We start from the raw sequence: 27,445 nt of genomic DNA on the forward strand, positions 1-27,445 counted from the left end.
AAAGCTGTCTACATTTCAAAACTGGACGCTAATGTTAGATCATTTTTAGCTGCTCACCTTGTTATAACTATGGGGGTGGAGGTGTATGTATGAGGGAGTTAACCAAATTTTTAACATGTTTCTGAGTCTAAACGGGTCACTTGCTGTGCTGGGTCTGGCTGGGATGGAGTTAACTTTCCCTGCAGCAGCCCATACAGTGATATGCTCTGCACTTGTAGCTAGAACAGCATTGGTATCACACCAGTCTATTGCTGAGCAATACTGGCACAGCATCAGGACTCCCTCGAACCACCTGCAAGAGCCAGCAGGCTGGGGGTGGGGAAGAGGCAAGGAGGGGACATCACCAGGGCAGCTGACCTAAACCTACCAAAGGGATATTCCATACCTTATGGTGTCACACCCAGAAATAAAAGGTGGGAAAGGGGAAGAAGAGGGGGGACTCTCATTGTGAAAATGTCTGTCCTACCAAACAACTGCTACATGTATTGAGGCCCAGCTCCCTGGGACGTGGCCAAACATTGCTTGTTGATGGGAAGTACAGAGTAATTATTTCTTTTCTCTCTCTCTGTGCTTCCATGCAATCTTTGCTTTTTTGTTTATTTTTTTTGTTTTATTTTGTTTTTCCTTCTTCATTTTCCCTTTAATTAAATGATCTTTTTCTCAACCCATGATTTTTTTTTTTTTTTTTTCTTTCCAGCATACTTTCTTCTTCCCCTCTTCTTATAAGGAGGGAGAGTGAGAGAGCAGTTGTGGTAGAGTTCAGCTGCCCGTCAAGGTAAAAACCACCACACTCCCTTCTATTCCAGTGAAAGAAGACAAATAAAAACTTCCAAAGCCTGGACATCTCACCAAGCACTTCCTCAAGATGCCTTCATGTAGGACCTTGCATAACTAGCTCACACTCAGAAGTGCAATTTTTTTCATTAGGGAAGATGAAATTAAGAAATGCTGAATACCAATGAAACAAATCATGTCAATAGGATCAGAATGTGTTCAATGATTATGAAAGTCATACTCCGTTTCACTTTGGACTCCCAAAATCGGCACATGATTTAGCCCATTTCACTTTCACAATTAATGCTCTGGTGGGATCAATCACAGTATTACCTTCACATTTTAGTTAAAAAGGATTCTGTGTATTTTAATTTTACCTTTCACAGAAGTAATACCATATATTACTAGATTTTTGCAAATAGATATTATAATTACAGTATGTAAAATAGAGGTTCAGCATCCAAGATCAATATTATCCAAGATGTAGGACTACCGTGTATCTTTCTGTACTGGCAACAAATCCATCGATTTATTTTTATTTTATTTTTAAATACCTGGCGAGGGGCAGGGGGGAGGGGATAGAAAATCTTTTTCAACTTCAGCTCAAAATTGCTGGGTCTTTGTCTCAAAGACCTTTTACTGTCCTATGAATCAATGAAATGAATGCTTCAATGGCCATGTGTAAATAAGTCTCACACTACTTTGCTGTGCGGCTGTCTAAAATAATCTGCTAAAGGAACAACTTGGTCCACATTGTTTGTTTCAGAGATCTATTTGATTATAATCTTAAAATAAAAGGAGTTCACAAAATAGAAGTACAATAGACAACACCAAGGACTAGGTCATTTTTCTAATTGTATATATACATATAATGAAATGAAAAGGTTCAAGGTTTGAACATTTGATCATAGGAAAAATCTGGAAGCAATGTTACAGGGTTTATATGCATTAACATTGTCACTGATCTAAATCAGAGAAGATCAGCTGCACTAAAGACATGTAGCTAACTAAGATATTATTTATTTATAGAGTCAAGCTGCGACAGGGGAGGTTCAGGCTGGATATCAGGAAAAGGATCTACATAAGAGGGTTGTCGCGCACTGACACAGGATCCACAGGAACGTAGTCATAGCACCGAGCCTGTCAGAGTTTAAGAAGCGTTTGGACTATGCTCTTAGTCATATCGTCTGAATTTTTGGGTAGACCTGTGTGGAGCCAGGAGCTGGACTAGATGATGCTTGTGGGTCCCTTCCAACTCAGGATATTCTATTATTCTATGATTATTTTAATTCCTCTATCATATAGATAGATAGAAGAAAGGGAATTGTTCCAGTATCAATGGCTTTGCTTTAATATATATAAAATCCCATCCACACTCAAAATAATTGCGCATATTTAACTTCTTTGGGAAGAAAAATGCCTCGTGAATATGAAAAAAGTCCTAAAGCAACATTTAAAATAGCATAAATATGGCCAAATAGAATAAATAAGGCACAACAGACTATGGATCACATGAAAAAGAGTCAAATTATAAATACTTAATCCTGTAAATCAATAATTTATGGTAAGAGATATAGACAAATAATAATAATAATAAAAAAGGGGCATACAAATACCATATCTACACGACGAAAAATATAAAGAGAAATACACCCATAAAGAGATACCAGCTGCATGTTTACATAGAGAGAATATGCAGGACAGTTAAATAAAATGAATTTTAAAAAGGCTGTCAATGGGCAGATTTTATTCTCCAAGTTGACTTAAAAGGCATCCTGCAGGTTTGTAGTATGTAAATGTAGTATGTAATGACATCAATGTTTATTTAAGCCAGATATTTGTGGAAAGAAAAAAAAAATTAAATGTTAACCAAAAATCTGAAATATAATAAGAATGGCTTATATATTGGAAGAAGTGGTGAAATTAGTAAAAAAAAATACTTTGATTGGCTATCAGGATTGTATGGTTACCTCTATCAGAATTAATAGAGGTATTTTATTCCAATCTCATTGGCTAACAAGAGACAACAAGAGATTTCTCTACATGAGCTGGAAAATACCAGACTTAAAGTTGGTCCAGTCGTTTTTGACAATAACGCAGGTAACGTGTGAAAGAAAATGGCAGTAATTATTGCAACAGATGTGTCTAATCTGAGCAGTAGAAAAACGCCCCAGAACTGGTATTACGTATGGAACATGGAACGTGGGACTTGGATGGAGTACATCCATCTCTCGTCTACATGGATCCTCTAACAGGTCAACCTCATGGCTTCCTTTGTACAGAAACAAGAAAATGGGAAGGGCGAATGTGGAGGGATACTAGCATATGTTTCAACCTTACCCCATCTGGCATCAGAATTCAGCATTAGTATATATCTGAACCTCAGGCATGACTAATGGCATACAAAACAAAACAAAACAAACATAAAAAAAAAATCCCCCTTAATCGACAAGCATATATAAGGATGAGTGTACACAATATGTGGAGGCAATACTTTGAATGGTCAAATAACATTATTTTCCTTATATGTTTATAATTAGTTCCAAAAGCTTTGTGGATATTTTTGATTAATTAAATTATTCTGGCATCATTTGAAAAACTATCGGTTTTGAGTAGTATTCAACATACAGAAACAGAGACAGTATATAGAAACAAAAAAATACATAGAACCAATCATATATAGAAATTGGAACAATATTTAAAAACTGATTATTTTTAAAGGATAATCGGTTTTTCTTGCTCAAATACATAAAACCTAAAGCAGTGTGCACAACTATATCTTTAAATTTGTTCCAGTAAATTTTATTAATTTAAACGTATCTTTTTTATATCTAATGACAAGGATAAAGATAACAACCTCATAAACACTGTACCCTAGAAAAAGGAAAAAAGAATTAATTTGGTTGTTACTTCCCACAACAAACGAAGGTGAAAGAAGTGGCTGACAAAGTCCCTTGAAGAACAGTCTTCCTACTAATATTTTAGAAGCAATTATGAAACAGATTTTTTCAGTATATGATGAAGAACATGACTCCTGAGTTAAAGAAAAGAAGTTGCCATCAGGAGAAATTGTTCCTTTGATTTTGCATACCTTCCATTTTCAAATACTGTATAGTAATCTCAGGGACTATTTTTACCATTATGAAAATTTTACTGCTATTTCACTCAGAGTTAGTCAATGTTTGCTCTATATTTACTGTGCAAACAGATGCTGAAAAAAAAAAATGAGGTGGCGTTCTAATGAAGATTCTGCAAACCCAAATTTCAGTTAATAACTTTGCTTAGAATTAGAATGCTGTAATTTTTTATTATTATTGTTCCTAGAGACCTATTAGTACCTAACCTTAATTGGTAATTTTATGTTCAATATTTATAGTTTTGATTACATAACATTGACTTATTCTTTGCTTTAGATTAAAGGGCTAAAGTTGAAGCATTCAGCTCTTTCATGGACTGCCAGCAAAAGTGATTACAGATGTACTAATTATCCTTGGTTATGTAAACATTTGTGACATTGAATTTGATTTAACAAGGACAAGCTTCAGAGCGGAGATTCTTGTAAATTCATTGCTAAAATGCAAATGCTTCCAGTCTTGCAAAGAAAGATAATATTGATTCTTCTCAAAATTTTCTCTATCTCAGTTTTGAATATTTAACATGTAAGAAATATTATAATTCTCAGTCTATTATTCTAACTGCTGTCCTTTTCCTGCTCCCCAACAAAACACTATGACAAACTTAACCAAAGCAGGACTTCTCTGTAAATTCGCAACTCCCTTTTGGCTGTATTTAGACACTATCCTTTTTTTTTTTTTGAAACACTTTATGTGGTGTGTAGATGAATTGCAGTAAGTTTAGACAAAATCAGTAAGAATGATGGCAGTCTAAGAAAGTATGGCCAGTAGGAAAAGACTAAAAGAGATGAGTTTGCTTATCCTAGAGAGGAGGTAGGGGACATAAAAGGAGTCTTTTAATTTATATAAAGGTTGTAAAAACAGTTGTTGTGGTCAGTTGTTTATTGTGTCTGTGAGGGACAGCACAACTAGAAAACAGACTAGCCTGTGACAAAGGAGACCTGAGTTAAAGATTAGGGAAAATTTTCTCACTACAGGGATCATGACAAACTATAATACATGGTGCCAAGATACAATGGAATCTCTTAAGTGGGTCATTTTCAAGAAAAGTTGAGAGGAAAATATTTCTAGATGGCCTATTTAAAATCAGATCTAGGGATGGACTTGGTCAGAAGTGGACAGGCTTTCAAGGGGTCTTTGACAACCTGTATTTTTCTCTCTCTCTCTCCCCTCTCTCTCTCTCTCCCCTCTCTCTCTCTCTCTCCCCTCTCTCTCTCTCTTTTTTTTTTTTTTCTTCCCGATACTACAGGCTAATTTACTGACAGAAATACAGGGGAAGCCAGGAGACCATATCACAGAGGTGAGAAGGTACTATTCAATTATTATAGACCTGGAATATAAATCCTGCAGATTTACTCTAAAGAGTGCAAAACTATTCATTATTGAGTAAGACATACAGATCTAAAGAAGAAAATAATTAAATATGCCATAGGGCACATGCTTTTCTGAGGTCTTCAGATAAGAGGCCTCTCAGTCAGAGAGCAAGTCTGACTAAACCTATTATGCTTCTACCAGAATTCTCACTTAGATTCAGAGAATATTGACTGCTTTAAGACATTTCAAACACATATTTAAGACATTTCAAACATGTATTTTAATATAAGTAGAACAATGTTAACAAAACTATATTGTCTGACTCTACGACATTTTCTTCAAAAATTCCCACCAGGTTGCAACGGTAGTAGCAAAATTATCTTTGGCTATGAAGGAGGCTTTAATGGAGCTAGCTGGACCTATAGAGATATTTGCACCAGCACTTGATTCTGCAAGTATGATGCATATTTTTGTACAACTTTTAAAATTCAGTTCTTTAGGTAGCTGATGGTATACTGTTTTGTTACAAAGGGTCCATCTATATTCTACCATAACAACTTTGGGAATATTTTCTACTGCCCTACATCTGAACTTGGTGTAGATGAAGGTTATAATATCCTGAGCAAAAATAATGGCACTTATGTCCTTTACATAAGATTATTTGTTCTATTACACTCTTCTGTCTTGCTTTTTAAAAATTCTGAATGCTGTTCCCTGCTTAAAGGTATAAATCTCATCTCACTACATTGCAAGTGTTCTATTCTGTTAATATAATTTTCAAATTTACAAAAAATGATTTGCCAAATTGCTATAGATAACTTCCAGTTGAGAAGAACTGTGATTCCTCTGCAGAATTCCCAGAAGGGCTAAAAATAAGATTCAAAAGGTGTTTTTTTTTGTTTGTTTGTTTGTTTATTCTTCTTCTCTCTTTTACACTGCTTTTTTGAACAAAGGCAGAGCAGAAATTACTCAGCAAGATAACGTAATTTAACAGAACTGGAAGTACGTAACAGAGACTCTAAAGATAATCTGGGAAATATATTTGTTTTCTGGTAGCTGTGTAGCTGTTCTTCTGTCTTAATACACTACATTTTATAATCTTTCCTGAAATAATTAATTTGAATGAAAGACAAACTTTTTTTTTTTTTTCTTTTGGAACATGACTATTTCTGTTGTTTACATTTTCTGTCAGTATCACCCTGTGTTTTGATAGTACAAAAAATCCCATACCAGAGGTAGACTGGTCTCACTGTATCTTGGATCCTAAAAGGGGAAAACAAGAACAGGGAATACCAGGACTGAGCTGTGTAGTAAAGGTAGCTCAGCTGTCCAATGCTTACTGGCTAACGTCATTGGTCACCTATATGTGTATGTGTAAATGTTTCCTACAAAAGTGGTAATTGCAAATTATCTAACAACTTCATCTTCAGTGCAGCAACAGACACTAATTATAAGACTTCTCACACAAATGTTTGGGAATTTGAAAGTTCTTGGGGCTGTTTACCCATTCTCATTCCCCTAGTTTTCTTGGCAGACCCTTTTTTCCCTATTGCAACTAGACCACTTTTCTTCTGGCTTGAAAATATGTGATTTTACATATTACTGTTCTCTACCCCACTCGGGGGAGCATTTAGTGAGCGACAGGTTCCCTCATCCCTTCTCTGTCTTGCATGAACACAATCAAGACTACAGGAGATCTGCCTGAGTGTGTGCCACCAGGGATTTAACATGTTCCTTCCCAGCTGGTTGCAAGCAAGGAGTGCTACAGTTGTTATTCATTCACTTTTCAGTTCTACCTTGAAGTCTCAGCCATGTGCTTGAACCACATTTGGACAGAGTCTGTATGAATGCAAAAAGAAGGTGGTATTTGCCCCACAGGTCACCACCTAGCCTAACGCTTGGAGGCTTATTAAGCCCTGTGGAATTTGCTTTGTTTTGCCCTCCCTGAGTCTGGAAGAGCAACCTAATCAGATCCCAGGTCCACATCGGATTGAGACCCAGTAAAGCATCATTCTACTTCCCTACTAGACCTCCATTTCCCCAGAAGGAAAATGTAAGTCCAAAGGCTCTGAGAGAGCTGCAGTGTACTCTGTCTAGGTCAGGCATCCCACTAACCAGGGCGCTGGAGTGGTGTGCAGTCCTGGGGACAGCCCTGCCCCTTGGTCTAAGCACAGCCACGTGCAACCTTGCCAACACAATTTCACAAGAGATATGTAAAACACATCTGCAGCAATACTTCAGGTTCAGCCTCATTTTCTGTATACAAAGAAGCCCTGATCCATCCCAAATCATGAGCAGCTTGGTACTGGCATACTAAAGAAGAGAATAAAAGTGCAAGAGCAAGGATGTGCATTGTATAAGGTATAGTTAGGACTGGGTACTGTCATTGTAATGGATAAAGCTGCAGCATCAAATCTTTTCCTGTCATTTTTACATTTCCAGGCAGGGATTAACTTGAGCCTTGTGTCAGATCATAAAGATTTGTGTGATATGGAAAATATTAAGTGTGTTGCCAGGGTCACAGAAAGATACTGGAAGGAACCACTTTCAGTCAGCATGCATGCCCTTCCTCCTTTCTGTTTTCCAGCCTCAGTTCACATAACTGAGAAAACAGAAAAAAATCAGAGCAAGGAGACATTTCAGTTCTGGGGATTTGCTCCTTCCAATTCAAAGGAACACTGGGAGAGCTGGGTGGGGTGATGATAGGGGGAAGTGGTGCAACTCCAGTGTGGACTGAGTCCTCTCTTCCCTCCAGCACCCTCTCATTCTGTGCCTAGAGAGAGCTGCTGCTTCGAGTAGGAGGTTCTCCCCTTATTTCAGAGAAAGTTCATTGTACTGACATGCAAATCCCTGTAGGATTACTCTGCCTAAGCGGTAACAAATATTTTTGATTTGCTGGGTATACAGACTAATTAGTCAGCTGTAAGAAACAGCTGGTTCACAATGTTCTGATATTAGTGCTTTCCATGATTTTGATTTAATTTCAAGGGCAGACTATGGAGAGAAAAGTTGTAGAGGGAAGATGGTATTTTTCTTGCTGTTGTTGGCTCACTTGTTTATTTTACTCCTTTTGCAAACCTTTATTTGATGCCTATTCATAAATTATACTGCTATATTATGGTATCTCATTATCCTTTATTAGCAGAAAACCACTAAATAGAAGTTGGAATTATACATCATGCCCTGCATATGGAACAAAGCAGCATATGGAGACTATGCCTACCGCAGTTTTCAAGCATAAAAAAGCAGGAAATTATACAGGAAATTATACATATTTCAAAGAGTCTCTGCCAAGTGCTTCTGTGCTGTATCCTGTAATTCAGAGTCATGTTCATCTTTACTGTGTCATTTAAAATTCATATAGTAGAAATATAGTCAGGCCATAATCTATATAGTAAGAAAGGAAAGCTGCGTTTCCTAATTTTTCCTAAACTTGCTTAAAATAAAAGTCCCATTAGCAGCTTTAAACTCATCTTTATCACATGGTTTAAAAAGGTAAGCTTTTTAGGTATGCTAGTGGGGACAGATTGCCTGTTTAAAATCAAATCTCTCTGAGCAAGTTAGCTTGATTCTGATAAAAATATAAAGATGGGAATAATACATCCCTTCTACTACCATGAATCTGATTTTTTTTTTCCTGTAAGATGTTTTCTATGTAATTCTAACAATAAAAACATTTTAGAAATATCTAAAAGCATGAAATGAATCCTATCCAACCAATTCAGTAAAGGAGTATTTTATTTAGGAAAAATAGCCATTTTTGCAAAGCAACACAATTCAAATTTAAGTAAACCATATTAGCAAAACAATAAAATTCAAATTTAAGTAAAATGTTTCAATTGTGCCCCTGTACTCGGCTCTGGTGAGGCCGCACCTCGAGTACTGTGTTCAGTTTTGGGCCCCTCGCTACAGGAAGGACATGGACGTGCTCGAGCGAGTCCAGAGAAGGGCGACCAAGCTTGTGAGGGGTCTGGAGAACAAGTCTTACGAGGAGCGGCTGAGGGAGCTGGGCTTGTTCAGCCTGGAGAAGAGGAGGCTCAGGGGCGACCTCATCGCTCTCTACAGTTACCTGAAAGGAGGCTGTAGAGAGGTGGGGGTTGGTCTATTCTCCCACGTGCCTAGTGACAGGACGAGGGGGAATGGGCTAAAGTTGCGACAGGGGAGTTTTAGGTTGGATGTTAGGAAGTACTTCTTTACCGAAAGGGTTATTAAGCATTGGAACGGGCTGCCCAGGGAGGTGGTGGAGTCACCATCCCTGGAGGTCTTTAAAAGACATTTAGATGTAGAGCTTAGTGATATGGTTTAGTGGAGTACTTAGTGTTAGGTCGGAGGTTGGACTCGATGGGGACATGTTTATTAGCTCAATTTTCTCTCAGAATATAATTTTTTGGTAATTTTAATATTTTATAATTTTGTTCCACTGAGTAACACAGAACAGACATAGGTATCATAAAATTTCCTGTGAAATGTACTTTTCTTTATATGTCACCTCTCACACACAGACAGAATAAGTATTTTTGAGTAACTCTCAAAGAGAAAAGACTTATTTTTAAGCCAATTATTAACATAATAAACAAGAAAATATAAATATTGGTTTCACTATGTTCTGTTTCATCCAAATTCAGTAGCATAGACAGAAGAGTAAGGTAAATACAGAAAGAAAACTCAGAAGATTAAAATCAGAAGCAACTTACTGCATGGTCACAAGATCTGCTTAATGTGTAGTGTTAGATCAAGTTTTACTGTGAAATGGACTCTTTATGCATTTTCTGGCTGCTGGGCTAATGATGAAAGTATGTGATATCCACAGTATCACAAAAGCACCTTTTTTTTTTTCTTTTTCTTTTTTTTGAGAGAGAGAAGTAGAAGAAGAAAACGAAGAGAGACATATGGAGCTTTCCTGTGATACTTTCAACTTTCAAAATAAACCTCAGAAAAGTGACGACAGCATTTCTGTACTGACAATTTCTGCAAGATATAAATCTAGGTAACCCCTATCTATAAGAAAGCATCTCAAAAAACTTATATATGGAGTACATAAATGGTAAAAGATTCTCAAGGTCATGGGAGATTTCTTAATTCAGGACCTGAGCTTCCTCTTTTTCCATGACAATCATAAAGGATTTTCTTCTTGCAGAGCAGCTTTCAGGCATCTCAGGAAGAAATGGTGATCTGAACAATTAGGGTTCCAATCAAATCAATTATGTCTGAATCTGGCATTCACCTTTCCCAGAGGGCCAACCCAAATCAAACATTCACTTTCTTTCTGTCTCAAGAGCTAAACTTCTACCTCTTCAGCCTCCTGTATAGGAGGCTTCTGGAGGCTACTATACAGCTTCTGTGTCTAGTTTAATTACCTGCCAAGTACATTAATTTAAAATAAAAGTGTGTTATAGGCATACCAGAATGCATATATATTGTCCTGTATGTATTTTTTCCCATTAATGTCTGTACAGACTGAAGGAAAAACTCCCTTTTGATGTGCTCCACTTGACTATGTGGTGATCAGCTCATGTATAAATAACAACAAGAGTTGCAAATGGTAGTGTTTGTGCCTCTTTATCCAGTTATCAGATTACAAAGGTTTTTATCTTCCTCAGGAAGGAAGGACACCAAGGTCTACAGAGGAGAAACATTTTAGGTTGAACAAAGACCTCAATGGGACCTCACTTTGAGTGTACTATTGTTACTTGAGTATCATGAGAGTACATCATACAAATGTTATCAGGTTATCTTATGAGGATCATGTACACACCAGCCCTGGAGTATTGTCTCCTCTCATCTCAGTGTCTTGCAGCAGCCTGCAGTAATAACAAGGGCATCCACTCCAGTGTTTTCCCACATATCAATTATATCACCTTTGCCAGCATTTCAGATTGGGACTGTTTCCCTGTGATGATGGCACAAGTAATTTCTTCTCATAACAGTCATGACTCATTTAGAATTCTGGGTAAAAACCGTGGATCACAGAAGTGCCACTGTTCATTGTTTCTTCACCTAATGATTTTTTTTTTTTTTTTTGGCTGGGAAGAGGGCCAGGAGTTTTATGTTGATGAAAGAGTTGTCAGCTTTTTGGCAAGTTTAAGCTCTGCCTCAGGGAAAACACCTTGCTAGTGACTGTTTTGCCTGTTATGATAACGGAAAGCAGACAGGTATTTCCTTTTCTCTCAAAAGTCAAATGAATTTAGGGAGAAAAGAAAGAGAGAAAGCCAACATCATTTCTACAAGATGAAAGAAATGATGCAAGAATGCCTAGAAAGTTAGCCTATTCTATCCTCTGCTTCTGTGAACAGTGTGGGAAGTTGCTGTCTCATACCCTCCTCTTCCGCAAACCTGGAAGTGCCAGGCCTCAGAAGGGCAAGAGGAAAGACAGCCTGGAAATATCACCCTACCAAGACTGAGAATAAATAAATAAATAAATAAATAAATAAATGTCTGAAGCTGTGTCTTGTAACGCTTGATCTTCCCAGGTGAATGTTTAAAGGAAAAGTGGAGAGATTAGATGTTTGGGGATTAGGATTGTGATTTGAGACAGGGATGTAACTGCTAAGCACTAAAATGGGCTGATATAAGGCTAAGGGACCCAAAAGTCATTGGCATTTGGAGGTGAGGGAGAAGCTGAAAGCTGTGCAACCCTACCTGCTGTGTTGAGGGGACACCATGTCCTTGTTCATTTGCAATTGACAGTGCAATAGCTAAGCACTTCATACACCAAGTATAAAATTGAGAGAAAAAGGGCAAGTCAAGGAAGTTAAAAAATCAAGAGAAGAAAATTATAAAAACATCTTTCCATGAAAAAAAATTCTTGATTTTCATGGGAACTTCTTTAAGTACAATTCCAAAGACTAAGCAGAAAAGATGAAAGCCTCTGGATGTCCATATGACTCTTTCTGAGGTGGTTTCCACATCCATTTTGAGAATGATGAGGTGAGCTATCATGTTCTAGACAAATCTAATAGTGCGTCTGCAGCATACATGACAAGATAATCACTAAACAAATGAGGCACATTGAACTTTAGGGCTTGCTGAGAAGGATGGATAGTGTGAAATTCATCAGCCTTTGCCTTCTTACAGGCACATTCCTTACAATGCATGGCTCAAATCTGCACATGCCATTCGAACCTTTGGCCTTCAGATGTCACTGCTTATGCATCAGCCAGAAAGAAGAATAAGAAATCCTGTAGTATGGGAAAAATTACAAAACAGCTTCTGATTGTCAGTGGAGCCAGAGACAGGGATTTCAAGGTCAAAAGTTCCTGTAACTTTATGCCATTTAACTTGTTATTAATGAGTTCTGGGCAAGAAATTGCTGAGTTTTTGGTTTTGGATTTATTTTGGGGGTGAGGGCTGGGTATAGCTTCCAGTTATCTTCTGCTGATTAATGGTATCAGATATATTTGGCTTTAATCATAATCTCTCTCCTTTCCCACTGTATTCAGTAGAATTGAAACAACCACAGGCAGTGCTATGCCAAAATACCTCACATTTTCCATCAGCTATTCAATGTGAAAGAGGATGTCTTCTAAGGTTTTATTGTAGTGATTTTGCTATATGTACACAGGTCAGCAAAGAGGAACAGATACAGTTTATCATCCTGTTTCAATTTATCATCCTGCTTCCTTATGCTAGAGCTTAACACATTGAGAGGAGGGAGAAATCAGGGACTGAGAGGGTAAGCTATTTAGAGGAAGGCTAGGGAAGGAGGAAAGAGAGTCCTTGCAGGAATGTATCAGAGAGAGCATTCATAGGATATCTCTGCAGCTGAAGTAACTTGAATTTATTCTTCAAATCATGGAACATATAGTATGCTGGGAGGTATAATAACAGGAACAAAGATAAGGATGACTACAATTTTTTGTATTCTCTGTTGAAATGAAAAGTGGTCCTGTAGTCATTGTGGCTGCGTCGTGGTTTAGAAACTGAAAAAAAAGTAAGTCATCAAGGTGGTTTAACAATGTTGGGGAGCTAAGCACCACCACACTGCTCTTTTGATCCCATTTCTCAAAAAAACAAGGGGAGATAATAGGATGAAAAAAAAAAAAATGCTTGTGAGTTGAGATCATAGAATCATCACAGAATCATAGAATTGCTTGGGTTGGAAAGGACGTTAAAGATATTTAGTTCTAATTAACCTGACACGAGCAGGGATCCCACCCACTCAATCAGGTTGCCTAGGGCCCCATCCAACCTAGACTTAAACAATTCCAGGGATGGGGCATCCACAACTTCTTGGAGCAACTTGTTCCTGTGCCTCACCACATTCACAGTGAAGAATTTTCTTCTAACATCTAATCAAAATCTCCCCTCTTGTAGCTTAAAACCATTCCCCCTTGTCCTATCATTACCTGCCCACGTAAAAAGTCATTCTCTATCTTTTTCGTAAGCTTCCTTTAAGTACTGAAAGGCCTCAGTGAGGTCTCCCTAGAGCCTTCTTTTCTCCAGGCTAAACAACCCCCACTCTCTCAGCCTTTTCTCATAGGTGTTCCCGCCCTCTGATCATCTTTGTAGCCCTCCTCTGGACCCATCTAACGAGTCCACATCTTTCTTGTGCTGAGGCCCAGACACAGATGCAGTATTCCATGTGGGGCTTCTCAAGGACAGAGCAGAGGGGGACAATCACCTCCCTCCACCTGCTGGTTACAACTCTTTTGACGCAGCCCAGGGTGCAGCTGGCCTTCTGGGTGGCAAGCACCCACTGCTGGTTCATGTCGAGCTTTTCACCCACCAGAACCCCCAAGTCCTTTTCTGCAGGACTGCTCTCAATGAGTTCTTGGCCCCGTCTGTACTCCTGTCTGGGATTGCCCCAACCCAGGTACAGCTCAGGTGGCAGCTGTGTAATGGTAACTCGGAGACGGAGAGGGGTGAGAACTGAGAGAAGCGGCCCTACAGCCCCCAAGGTGACTGAAGTAGGAGGGCAGGAGGTGCTCCAGGCACGCAGCACAAGTTCCCCTGCGGCCCGTGGAGAGGCCCCTGGTGGAGCAGGCTGTCCCCCTGCAGCCCACGGGTCCCACACGGAGCAGATCTCCACGCTGCAGCCCGTGGAGGAGCCCCCGGTGGAGCAGGTGGATGTGGCCTGGAGGAGGCTGCGGCCCATGGAGAGCCCCCGCAGGAGCAGGCCCCGGGCCGGAGCTGCAGCCCGTGGAGAGGAGCCCACGCAGGAGCAGGGGGTCTGGGGGGAGCTGCCGCCCGTGGGGGACCCGTGCTGGAGCAGTTTGCTCCTGGGGGATGGAAGGTGTTTTTACTTTGCTTTTAGTTTTTAATGCTCTCGCCTGTTTTCATTTGTCAATAAATTACATTAATCTCCTTTTACTGAGTCTGTTTTGCCTGTGATGGTAATTGGTGAGTGATCTCCCTGTCCTTATCTCAGCCCATGCACCTTTTTTCATTATATTTTGTCCCCCTTTTCATTTGAGGAGGGGGGGTGAGAGAGTGGAATGATAGAGATTTGCTGCCGATCAGTGTGAAAACACCACAGTCTGGCAGTAGGTTGTGAAATGGGTGTTAAAGGAAGGAACTGAAAGAGAATTGAGACTGGATATGGAGGGACACTGCAAGGTCGTTTTGGACAGTGTAGCATGCAAACGAGAAGGACAAGTTCAAGAAACTGAGAAAAGGAGAGAGAGTGGGAAGTTCCAGAGAAGAATAATAACATTCTGAAAAATACGATGGAAGAAATGGCCTAACAGGGATCTGGGAGATCTGTAAGAAAGCTGTGAACACAGGCAACTGTGGGGAGAAGGAAAGCGCAGAGACATATCCATCAGCATTGAGGACTGCAAAGTAAAGGAGTGTGCCTGAGCAGTTGCAGAACAGAGGGGTAGCTCAGAAAGTGAGAGGAGTAAAGGACCTAAGGGAAAAAGAAGGGTAATGGATTGCCAAATTAGTAGGTCAGCCATGTGAAGGTTTATGAAGGTGATAGTGTATGTTAACAGGGCAGAATGTGTGTGGGAGAACTGGCACAATAGCATGAAAACAGTAATGATTTGGTCTGTAGAAGAGACAGTGGAAAAGAGAGACAGACTGATATCCTTGCACACTTCTGTGGAACTAAAGAGTTGAAGTTTATCCTATGGAAATCAAATTGAGAGAGCTGAATGATGGGTATTAATCAGTGGACTTTTAAGGGGATGCAGTAGCATGTATTTGGGTTGTGGTTTCCTCCCCCTTGAATTTGTACTAATCAAAATGCATTTTAAGACTTCCATATGTTTTTATTTCTTATAGAAGACCTCGGAAGTTAAAAACAATTATATGATTTTTCCATTGCCTGAATTACAAATGTTATGGACTGGTGGTTGACATCTTTGTAATTTGTCCTGAATATTCTTCAGTGTATTCCTACTTCTATTTCTGTCAATCTGGATTTTACTAGATGGTGCTGGGGCTTTTCTTTGTAAAATTACTCTTGTTAGAAAGTTGTGATTGTAGCTTAAACAGAATTAGAAACAGTTGAAAGAACTCATGCAAAAGACACTTTTATAATGAACTGTAGGGAAACTGCATTTAAACCAAACTCTTAGCATGAGCTACTGTAAAAAGGAGACAGACATTACACAGGTAGAAATTGAATAAAAAATATTTGTATTTAAGTCCTTTTTACCCCATAGGGTAGCTTTTATTGGTATCATAGTAAAACTACCCCTTCTTTAGTAATATATCCATCTAGAATATCTGCCACTGGATATTTCTTTATTGGATCAGACATGGCCACTGGCAGCACTGGGTTTCTAAAATCTTATTTCTTTGTATTATAATAGAGATTTTAATCAGAAATGTAGAAGAGTCCCTATATCACATTTTCCTTCATGTTCTTCTGTCTGATAAACCTTCATTACAACTGTGGTACAAAAGACATGTTCCTTCATATTGTTGCAGCAGTGGCAGCCACTATACCATAAACCACATCCTGCCAATGAGGAATCAGCTGACTCAGTATCTTCAACTGGTTTTAATTTCCTCAGAGAGATAGGGAAGCTCTTTGTTGCACTTGACATTGCATATGGATAATCTTGTTTGCTATCTGAATTGGTAATTGTTGTTAGAAGCATTTTTGGAGAATGAGGTATTTTAAAGCAGCAGAAAGGCTGGGCAATATGCTGGGGTTTTGTTGTTGTTGATGTTTTGTTTTGTTTTCCATGGTTCAGACAGTGGAAACGTGCACGCAAAACTTATTCCGTCTCTTCATCCACTGTTGCAGTTCCATTATCATTTTTTTCTTGTTCACTAGCATGCCATACAGGTCATTTTTATCTCTAGGTATGCTACCACTGCTCTTTGTGGCTCAGGCAAAAGTGGAAATCCTATTTTATTTATTTACATTTTCTTTCTTGAAGTGCTTCCAATATGGATGCTCCCAGCAATTGGATGTGATGTGGCTAATTTCTGTCTGCCACAGCAAAGCTTTTCTCACCTACTGAGAGCAGTAGGAATTTTCTAAAGAAGCTATCTCTCTCAGAGAAGTCTGTAAGAGAGGTGGAGGATCTTTAACTTTCTATAGTTGTCTTTTTCTATTTTAATTGCTAGATCATATTCCTGGTTTTTATGTCATCAGATTTTATTTATCATTTCAAGATTTCTTTTCTTATTCTTATGTGCTTTTTGTGAGCTGAAGTCCATTCAAAAATCTTGGTATTGTTCCATGAAGTAAATCTTTAGTGTTGCTTTGCATTTTGCATCAATAACAAAATATTTGTCAACTTTTTTTGCCAGTTATCATAAACACAGCCAAGTTGTCAGTTGAACACACTTTGATTCCTGTCACATTCTGTTTGCCTTTCACATACCCTAACTGTATTGTTTTGTATTTGGGATATTTTACTTATCTATCTATCTATCTATCTATCTATCTATCTATCTATCTATCTATCTATCTATCTATCAGCACTTGTCCTTAATTAGCTTTTAAAGGCCTATATGACCAATTTATGTACAAATCTCACAGTGATCACTGTCAGCATGTTGTCTTTTAGAACATTTGGAATATTTGTAGGCATATGCGGTAATATTACAATTGCATTCATTTTTTATATACTCAAAAGCCAATAATGTTGCAAGAAAAACATATATATCCAAGTCAGTATCTTACTGTATACTCTCATAGTGAGGCAGAATATCCTAGCAAAAACCATTCTACAATCTTCAACACTCTATTGGCAGAATGAAGACATATGAAGTGAAAGATATGATGTCTCAGAAGTATCCGTGTGCGACATTGACTGAAAAAGAAGAGACCAAAAGCATCATTTATGTCCTCAGACCTTATAATATCAAGGATGAAAATGCCAAAATAATTTTATGATGCAAAGATTTAGCTTTGCAGAGGAAGGACTATTAGGTTATCTCTGGGCATATAAATTGGCAATCCCTTATGAGATCATTTGAACATAAGTCTGTGTATGTGTTATCGACTTCCTTAATATCCAAGCTGGTAAAAATTCAGGTTTGTATTGTGTTCCGTACAACAGAAAAATTAGCTAGTTTGGCTCCATTTTCTTCATCACTGAGCTTACGTTCCAAAATCTGAAATGTGAAAAATGGGAAATGGGAAAGTGATGGTTGTTTGTTTCCCGTCTTTTCTTTTTTTTTTTTTTAATATATTTATTGAAAAATCTAAATACTATTAGCATGGATATGAACTGCAAATTGAACAGTGATATTTTATAAAATATTTAAATGTGAGTTGACACACTAAGGGATGGAATATATTAAAAATGATTACAGAGGTATACTGCACATACATTGCTTAATATTGCACCTCATTTTTCTATTGAACTAACAAACACTGGGCTTCATTTTTGTGATATCTTTATAGTACTTCTGATAACTTTGGGATAATAATATAATTCCTGGGTTTTTTTGGTATTTATTATTATTATTATTATTACAATCATTATTATCATTTATATATTTCATGTAGTATTTCCACGTCTGCTATTTGCAGTTTCTTGGACTTCTTTATGATTTATATTTTTTTTAAAAAAAAAATTTTTCTGCGTTTCCTTTAAGCCTTTTCTTTGTCCAGTAAAAAAGGTTGAATGTGAGCAAGAGTCTGAGACATTAAGGTTATGACTATGCTAAAACAAGTAGGTTAAGAGCACATATCCAAGCACTGGTGTATTATTGTCCATACTGCTTAACTGATAACAACATTCCTGACAGTTTTAGCCTGTAACAATTGCCAGTGTCTCAGCCAAATGTCTGAGATCAGTTCAGAAGCCATCACTAATCCAGGACTGCTTGCCATATGTAAGATGGAAGTAATATGGACAAATTCACTCTCTGGAGCAGAGCTTGGGCCCTGGCCCTCTTCAGTTTACTAATACAGACACAAATAAAGTGTTGGAGAAGAAAATTCAGTAGCAAGATGTCACGCTGGTGGAATAGCAGATGAGGTTGCTATGGAAGCAGTCTTTACCAAATTTTATTTATGTTATTTCCAGCCCTCAATACAGTAAATCCCTATTTAGTATGATTTTAGAGAATATTGTAATAATCAAGTCAGTTTTTTGAAATGATTTCTGAGATGTCTTTACATTTCCTTTTCTAAACAGATCTATATAGAATTTGGAAAGCTAGGATATAGTCATAGCTACTCTTTTACTTACGGAATTTATTTGTATGTCTCAAAATGTTTTTTATTTGTTTGTTTGTTTGCTTGCTTCTCCTCTATTTGTTTTATGCCATTGCATCCTACCTGGATCTTTTCTTTAAGGATTGACTATCCTGACAAAGCATTTTAAACAATGTCAGAAATGTCAGAGTGACAGAAAATGTAAAGAAGTTGTAATGGTAAGCCCAACCAGTTTTGTAACTTTTAGCAGAGGTTAATCTCAGATAAGTCAATGAAGAAGATATATAAATCTATATAAAGACTAATATTTGAGCCAGGGAACCTCCACTATTTTTTGCAGCCAATATACAGAATAACAACTTTTAGGGTAGTATTCATGAGTTCTCTTTAGACATCTCCATTAGGGTGAGAAACTATATTCTGGTTTGATGTAAAATAACCCTTTCTCTCCAGCGACTGTAAAGAAAGCCACCAATCAGTCTCACAGATATACATTATTTATTACCTGGTTAAATTTTTGGTCAAATGGTCATGCCTACCTGCTAACTATCCCACACTTCACCAGAAGGTCTAATGAACTCCTAAAATTATTTTTTGTGATTTCTGAGTTCCTGTTTAAGGAAGAAGAATGAGGCTATGAGTTGGGCTGCATGTGACCCAAATATTTAAGACCTGCAATACATAAGGAGCTATTTCTGTGACATATTGGTAAGAAGGAATAGCTGAATAAACAAGCTTCTTAAATACAACTTACTTGAACTAATTTATATTCCTTGGTTGCACTTACAGATTACTTAAAAAAAAAAATAAATTCAATTACAAATCTGGGATATTTCAATCAGTGAAATCATGCAATGCCCATAAAAAAGAATGTAAAGCCAAGAGAGATCAGGTGAGTTCACTGGGTTTAATGGGTTGCTAGAATTTGTCTCTCCAGTGTATGTTATTCTGAGGAGCTTTCCAGAATGAACCAGTGAGGAAATATCTTGATTTATGTCTAAGTATTCCATTGTGTGATTATTTTATTTATGTATTTATTGTATTTATTGCATTTATTTATTTATTTATTTTATGATAGCAGCAAAATTTTGTAGTAAGTCTTTTGTGGGTGGGGATTTTCTGAGATTTATGAAGCTGTTCTGTAAACAGACTTTAGTTTTTTGTTTGTTTTTCTTGGAAATGATTTTGAGAGGACCTAAAGATTCTTAAATTTCATGAAGGCACTTAATATCTTTTCACAGAAATAAATTACAGGGAAGTAGAGGATAGAAGTCAGTCTTGACTGTACACTGTTCATATTCATACAGACAAAATTCTCCACAAAACAAATGAGCATGGATGAAAGAAAGCATGAAGCACCCTGTTTCACTTAATCCACCTCATGTTTGCTCTATACTAGTTTCCTTGATTTGCTTTTTTGCTTTAAGAAAAGTGATCCATGCAGAGTGTTTTGGGGATTAGAACACCCTGAATCATCTCTAATTATTGCCTCATTTTTCACTATTTCCTCTTAAACTAAAACATCTTAGTGTGTTTACAAAACTGCCAGATTTTATATTTGATTTTTGTGGAACTCAGCATTTCTAGTCTTAGCCTAATTAACCCTATTTTTTTTCAAAGATGTTTCATAAGTAGATCCAGCTTGTCAAATACAAGTTCTAACTCAAGTATAAATTAAAGATGAAGGAAAGAAACTTGCTTCAGAAGTGAACTAGAATTGATAGGATGGAACAGGATATGTTGTTGTTGGTGGTGGTGGTTCATTGTTGCTGGTGTCATCCTAAAAAATAGCTTGATCTGTCAAAATCTGTTGAAAAGTAGCCCCAAATATTTACATTTTATGCCAGTGCTGTAATCTTTCTGAAACTTAACAATAGATCAATCTGAGAGAAGACTATATAATGCATATATATATATAAATGGAAGGAGGGGACAGTAGGTGATGTTGGCTGGACTCTATATTCAGTTCTGTGCCATTCTTCAGGGAGTCTACAGAACATTTGTGGATGAAATTAGGATAATTAATTCTGCCTATCTCTGCTTTCTGCATATTCTCAAAACTAGTGTTTTTTTCATTAAACTGAACTAGAAATCATATGCTGAGCTATAAAAATATTCCGCGTTACCAAACCACTGTCTGTTTAGACACAGTCCTCGTACAATCTTATGTGTTGTTTGTTTTCTTTTATTGGTGGAGAGGGTGAAGAGGGAAGTTTTTTTGTTTTTTTTTTTTTTGATTGGTTGGTTCACAGAATCATAGAATCATTAAGACTGGAAAAGACCTCCAAGACCATCTGGTCCAACTATCCCTCTACCACAAATACCCCCCACTAAGCCATGTCCCCAAGACATGGTTGGTTGGTTGTTTTGTTATTGTTATTTGTTTTTGTTTGTTTGCTTGTTTTGTTTTGTTTTGTTTCATTTTAAGCCAGCATAATAGTACAAAAGTTCTCATTGTGGAACAGGTTAGAGAGAAGTGGTAGGAAGCTGTGATTTTTTTTTGTCTCTCTTGCAATGGGAAAAGTAAGATAGGAATGACATTTGGGGAACTTGTTCTGCCTGAATGGTATCCTCAAAAGAAGAAAGCTTAGGACAACAGTAACTACAGCTATAAAGGAAGGGCTTCATGATACGAACGTGTTTGCAGCTGATGTTGCCCAGTCTGTGGATGGGACTACAGTGACAACCAATTCTGAACTGCCAGCAAAAGACCTTGTGAATTTAATGCTGACCTGGTTGGGATTAGTCCTACAGCTCACTTCATCCTTGAAATAGGATGAGGAGTTCTCTGAAGATGAACCCTTGGTATATTACACCATTACTGTGAGAGAACAACACATCTGATTTTATTTCATTTTTATTTATTTATTAATTTGTTTGGATAATTCGGCCACAAAAGGAAGTCTCAAGGGGGGAATCTCTTTTATTTTCTCACATAAAACCACCATATGCCTGTTGCTATAACAGCCTGACTACCTCAGCCCTTCACACATGAGCCACACAAACACAAAAGTGTGTCACTAGATTGCCAATCTGATTTCATTCAGCTTCATCCCCTTTGTCATCACAACACAATGCATTCTGTAGTCCTTAGTGCCGGTATGTAAAAAAGATTCAGAGAGTTACTCCTGCTTCAAAATTTGCTTTGAAGTCATTATTTAAAGTTGAATCCCTGTGGTGGTTTTACCGTGCTAGGCAGCTGAACACCACAACCGCTCTCTCACTCCCCCTCCTTAGATGAGGAGGGGAAGAAGTAAAGGAAAGAACAACTCACAGGTTGAGATAAGGATGATTTAATTAAAGGAAAAAAAATAATAATTATTAAGGAAAGATTATTATTAATCAAACAATTTAACTAAAGGGGAAAAAAAGGAAAGGGGAAAAGGGAGGGGGAAAGGGAAAACTAAACAAAACAAGTAAAGGCTATGTGGAAGTGCAGAGGAAAGAAATTACTCTCTACTTCCCACAAATAAGCAATGCTTGACCACGTCCTTGAAGCAGGGCCTCAACGCACATAGCTGGTGTTCGGGAGGAAGACAGACATTTTCACAGCGAGAGCCCACCCCTCCCCTCTTCCTCCTTTTTCCACCTTTTATTGCTGAGTGTGACATCATATGGTATGGAATATCCCTTTGGTTGGTTTAGGTCAGCTGCCCTGGTGATGTTTCTTTTTCGCTTTTTTGCCCACCCCCTAGGAGGGTTAGAGAGAGTCCTGATGCTGTGCCAGCACTGCTCAGCAGCAGACACAACACTGGTGTGATACCACTGCTGGTCTAGCTACAAGTGCAGAGCACAGCACTGTATGGGCTGCTGCAGGGAAAGTTAATATCCCAGCCCAGTAGTACAATCCCTTAAGGTCTGTTTTTTTTTTTTTTTTTTTTTTTTTTTTTTCCAGGAGAAAACAAAGTTTTATAAAGCAACTTCTACAAAGTGACTCTTCCATTTTTCTCTCTTATTCTATCCTTTGTAACTTCTTTGACTTTTCAATCTTTTAAAAAATTGGTGTTTGCAGCAATTCTAGCTATCTTAAAAGTGATTATAACTGGCTATGAATAAAGTTTTTAGAAATAATTTTGAAAGGGAATTAAAAGGATTTATAATTAAAAATATTTCCCTTTGTTAACAAAATAAAAAGAAAAAGCATTCTAATTTTCCTAAATCATTTTTTTAAAGTTTTCTTATCAACTAGGGGTTTTGAAGTATAATCCACAGTAAATGTATTCATGAAAACAATTCAATAATAGATTCTGGAAAGCTAGTCAGATACATATATATACCCCTAAACTGAATACCACTGAGTGATGTCTTTTACTGCTGGCAACATATTTAGCCATGATTGTCCTGTCTTTGTTAGATTTTAATTGTTTCTGTTAATTTTTTTTCTAGTCTGTGTTTTTTGCCAGAGGCTGATCGGCTGATTTTCTTCAATTTTCTTATTTTCTTCACTCCTTTTTTTTTTTTTTTTTTGGAAGGAGGGTGAGGAATGTATTTTTTCAGGAAAGATAAAATAATTCAGCCATTATTCAGAATCAAAATTTTGAGTGAGATTCCCAGAAACTTTCCAGTTCCTTCTTAATGTGTGAGCACAAGCCAACAATTTGGGACTGACTTTGCTCAGTAACAAAGCCAAATTTACTGTAGGAAAAATGTATGAAGCTTAGTCTTCCCTTTTGCTTTGGTTTCCACAAAAATAATTAAAAACAATTTCACTTTTTTTTTTTTTCCTTTAACATTTAAAAAAAGTAGTTAAAACTTTCTTGTTTCAAGGAACTAAAGTTAGCTATAATTTCTATCATCATTTATTACTTCCCTTCTGGTTCATGGTGAGAGGAAAATGAAAGTTGTATGAATTCTTTTCATCAGATACAATTTCCTTTCTATAACTGAGTGAACAGGAAAGTTTAGCTTATGGAGTATTGTATCATAAGGACTATAAAATACATTCAATTAAACAATAAATATATGTTTACCTTTGACAGGATTAGAATCTCAGAATATTTTTCAGGACTTCATAGATACAATCAGGAATCCTAGGTGTGTGAAGCCCACACTTCCAAGCCACCATCTAGCTCTCTCAAACCAGGCATGAGGTGAGACCAGCTCAGGCCAAGCTCATTGGTTCTGATTTCACTGAAGACTGCTGTTACTGTTGTCACAAGGACCACATTGTTCAATTCTCTACCCATGTCTGGAATTTGCGAATGGATAGCCCCATTCTTTCTTGATCTTGCACAGGAAGTTACACAGTCAAGAGGATTTCTCCTAGGACAATTGCATTTGAAATAACGTTTGGTAGCTTTATGGGTGACTACAGGCTCTATTTGCTAATACTTACAGAACAATCTATTTTGACGTACATTGAGAAGAAAGGGATAAGAGAAGCTGCTAAGACCACCTGAGACTACTTCTCCTGTGGCTTTGCTGTCCTTGACCTGCTAGTCAGCATGCCTGGTCTCTCTCCAGTGCCAGGCCTTACAGCAGGATTCCTCAGCAGTCACAGATTTTATGCCTTGAAATGGAGGTAATGCAATCTATTATGACAGATGAGGGATGAAAACACATGCTTTCCCCAGCTAGTCATACAGGAAAAAAGCACAAATGTTTGTTATGCAACCAAAAAGCTGTGGTTACTTTTTCAAAAATGCTTTTTATTCCTGAGACCATGGAGTGCTGTTAGGCTGTGGTAGCCCTCTGCTAATTTCCTATAAATATTCTTGTATGAAGCTTGGAAATAATGCAAAGTAGCATGAGAAGTATTAGTTTCCATAGAAAACCCAACAAAGTCCTGAGCGAGACAGGAGGCTTTATTTCAAACCCTTGATCTGAATCAGGCAAAGTAGGTATTACCCCTGTCAGCTCTGTCTCCCAGGGAAGTTGCCTAACTGCTAGACTGTAGGGTTTGAGAGAGGTACCACCACTATCACTTAATACTTCTGTGAGTGATTCCCAGAGTTCTTTTGTGATTCCAGAATCAAAGCATCTAGGAAAAATAAGTTTTATATTAATGACTTTAAATATTTATGATTTATGGAGTTTAGCAATCCCATAACCCTGACACCCTCTAGTAGGAGCAACAAATGGAAAATATGACTTATCACAATAGGCATTGTTATTGTTGCCAATCCAAGAGGATTATCTTCAAGTCTATGACAAATGAGCAAACAGAAGGTGGCAGCAATTAAAAGGAGCCTCAGAAGTAGGAAATAATGGAAGACCTGGGTAATGAAAGGGAAGTCACAAGAGAGGCAATTGGATTACACTGTCATTTCACTGAAAAAACTTCCAAACTAATTCTATCTCACTGATAGTTTTGAACCAATAAGAATTCCTTGTTCAGATGCCTTGTTTAGGATTTAGGACCCCCTAAACATTTAAAATTCACCCATCCTTATTGGTATTTTTTGGGGTATTTAAATTGATTGTTTTCCTGAGGCTGAAGTTTGCAAGCCAAAAATAACACAGTATGAAGCTTCTTTGTTCTGCTGGAGAAATTCCACATGTTGGGGTCCTCCACCTTTGTTTAGGACTGGTTTAGTGCTGTCATTGCTATTCCCGCTGCTACACACACTCACACACACACAGACACAAAGCAAAATGTTTGAAATCAGCTTTTTGCAAGATAAACAAAGGTTGCAGTAGGCAATTGAGCCTTGTCCATGGACTTTGAGTGAGTAATTATGCAGCCAGTTATTCCTTCTAATTTGGACATCTCAGAAGGAACAGGGAGGAACTTCATTATGGTTTTCTTGTTCCAGAAGAGTAAGTCAGTTGCAACAGGCTCAGATCTGTTGATATCGGTGTTTCTGGCAATCAGGGCTTCAGGATTTTTGACATATCTTGCTGTTTTCTTTTTATTTTCTTTTATTTTTCAGACAGACATCAACCTCACACTGACAGAGAAAACTGGTGAATGGAATTTGTCTGTGCATTCATTGCCTTTGTGAATTTCCAGCATTGCATCTGTCCACAAAGTCTGTAGGTTTCCTTATCATTGGTGGCCTGGCAAATATTTCACTGCACCGAGGTCAACATACTTGAAGATGTTACTTTTAAATTTCTCTACCTCCTAAACTAAGCAATGCTATAGAAAGAAAAGTTATTCCTACTATCTATTTATTTATTTATTTATTTATTCATTCAAGGGATATAGTGTTTGTCATAAATGTAGTGCAGGTTATAGGTGTATTAAATCTACGTTATATGAAAAGTTGAAAGAAAGGTTTTTTATACAAAATTTTCACTCAAAAACAACAAAAACAATGAAATAACAACAAAAAAGAAATATTTCAGGTCTTCTTTAACAGGGAATTAAACATGTATCCAAGAAGATATCTAAAGGTGATAAGAGTTCATAACCGTAGCCGTATAGCTGTTTTTGGATCTCAGGATCTGAAGGCTCTTTGTTACTATTCTCCTGTCTCTAGAAGATGGGTAGGACTTTCCAATGAAGTTCCACAGCAGGATATGTCTGGTTTTGAGTGTCTGACCCTTCTGTTCAAAGAGTAAGGGGAGAAGTATCTCAAGGGATGTAGGAAATATGGTAGTGTGCAGGCTTTTCATAGACTTGTACTCTGAGTCCAAGTCAAGTTCATGACTTGAACATTCTGTTAATCCCTAAAGTATCTTTGCCCCTAGAAGACCTGTGAGAAGTTGTTACTGGATTAAGGGGACAAGCTCTTGTTTTATATTGCAGCTTCGGAGGCCTAATTACAACTAAATTCAATCTGAGCCAAGTCTTTAAAAACGGTGCATGAAATTTAAAGAGTCATAAGATATTAATATAAAGGGTGACTTGAAAGGCCATCTGTCCCTCCCAAGGCAGTAGGTAAATCTTGTCTACGATCTTCCCCATCATCAAGCATTTGCATTTCAAAAGAGAGCACCATAGTACCTACCATTTGTGAACGCTCTTCTCTTTCTGCTGCAGTGGCAGAGAAATTATGTAGGGAATTCTGATGAAACAACGACGAATTACATTCAGAATGCTGTTTCTTTACTGACTATATCTTTTTATGGCCAATATCAAGGCTGAGTTGCAAGTATACCCTGATGCAGAACCATTACATGGTTATTATTATCTTCTTGCATTTTGCCTGACAAATTTGCTATGACCTTACAAACTAAGGCAGCTGTCTGTCATTTGTATTTCACATATCACCATCATTTTACGTAGGACTAGGTAGCTTGCTCTTCTCCAGTTAGGAATAAATGAAAGACACAGCAAAATTCCTCTTGATTTATTCTTTGTAGAGTTGCTACTCCAGATGATAGTGATGATACGATTATTTCTTGTAAGCCATTAACTAGACATTCCAGGCTCATAAGTTTGTCTGTTGCTATCACATGATTTGGAATCAAGGCATGCTTCTTGTGCTGCTCTAGCAAATCATGTCTTTTGCGTGGGATGGGATACAGGAGGGTTAATATGGTAGAATCACTTTGTGAATGTTTAGCTATCTGTGTGAACCTGGTACTTTAAGGATTTTTTTTATAAATATATTTTAAATATATTTTAAATATATATATAAATATATATATATTTATAATATATATAATATATAAATATATAATTTATAAATTTAAAATAAATATTATATGTATATATATTTTAAATATATTTTAAAAACAAGCAAAGTAAAAGGAACTGTCAATA

This window comes from Anser cygnoides, chromosome 1 (assembly GCF_040182565.1).
Source record: "Anser cygnoides isolate HZ-2024a breed goose chromosome 1, Taihu_goose_T2T_genome, whole genome shotgun sequence".
In the NCBI taxonomy this organism is placed as follows: Eukaryota; Metazoa; Chordata; class Aves; order Anseriformes; family Anatidae; genus Anser; species Anser cygnoides.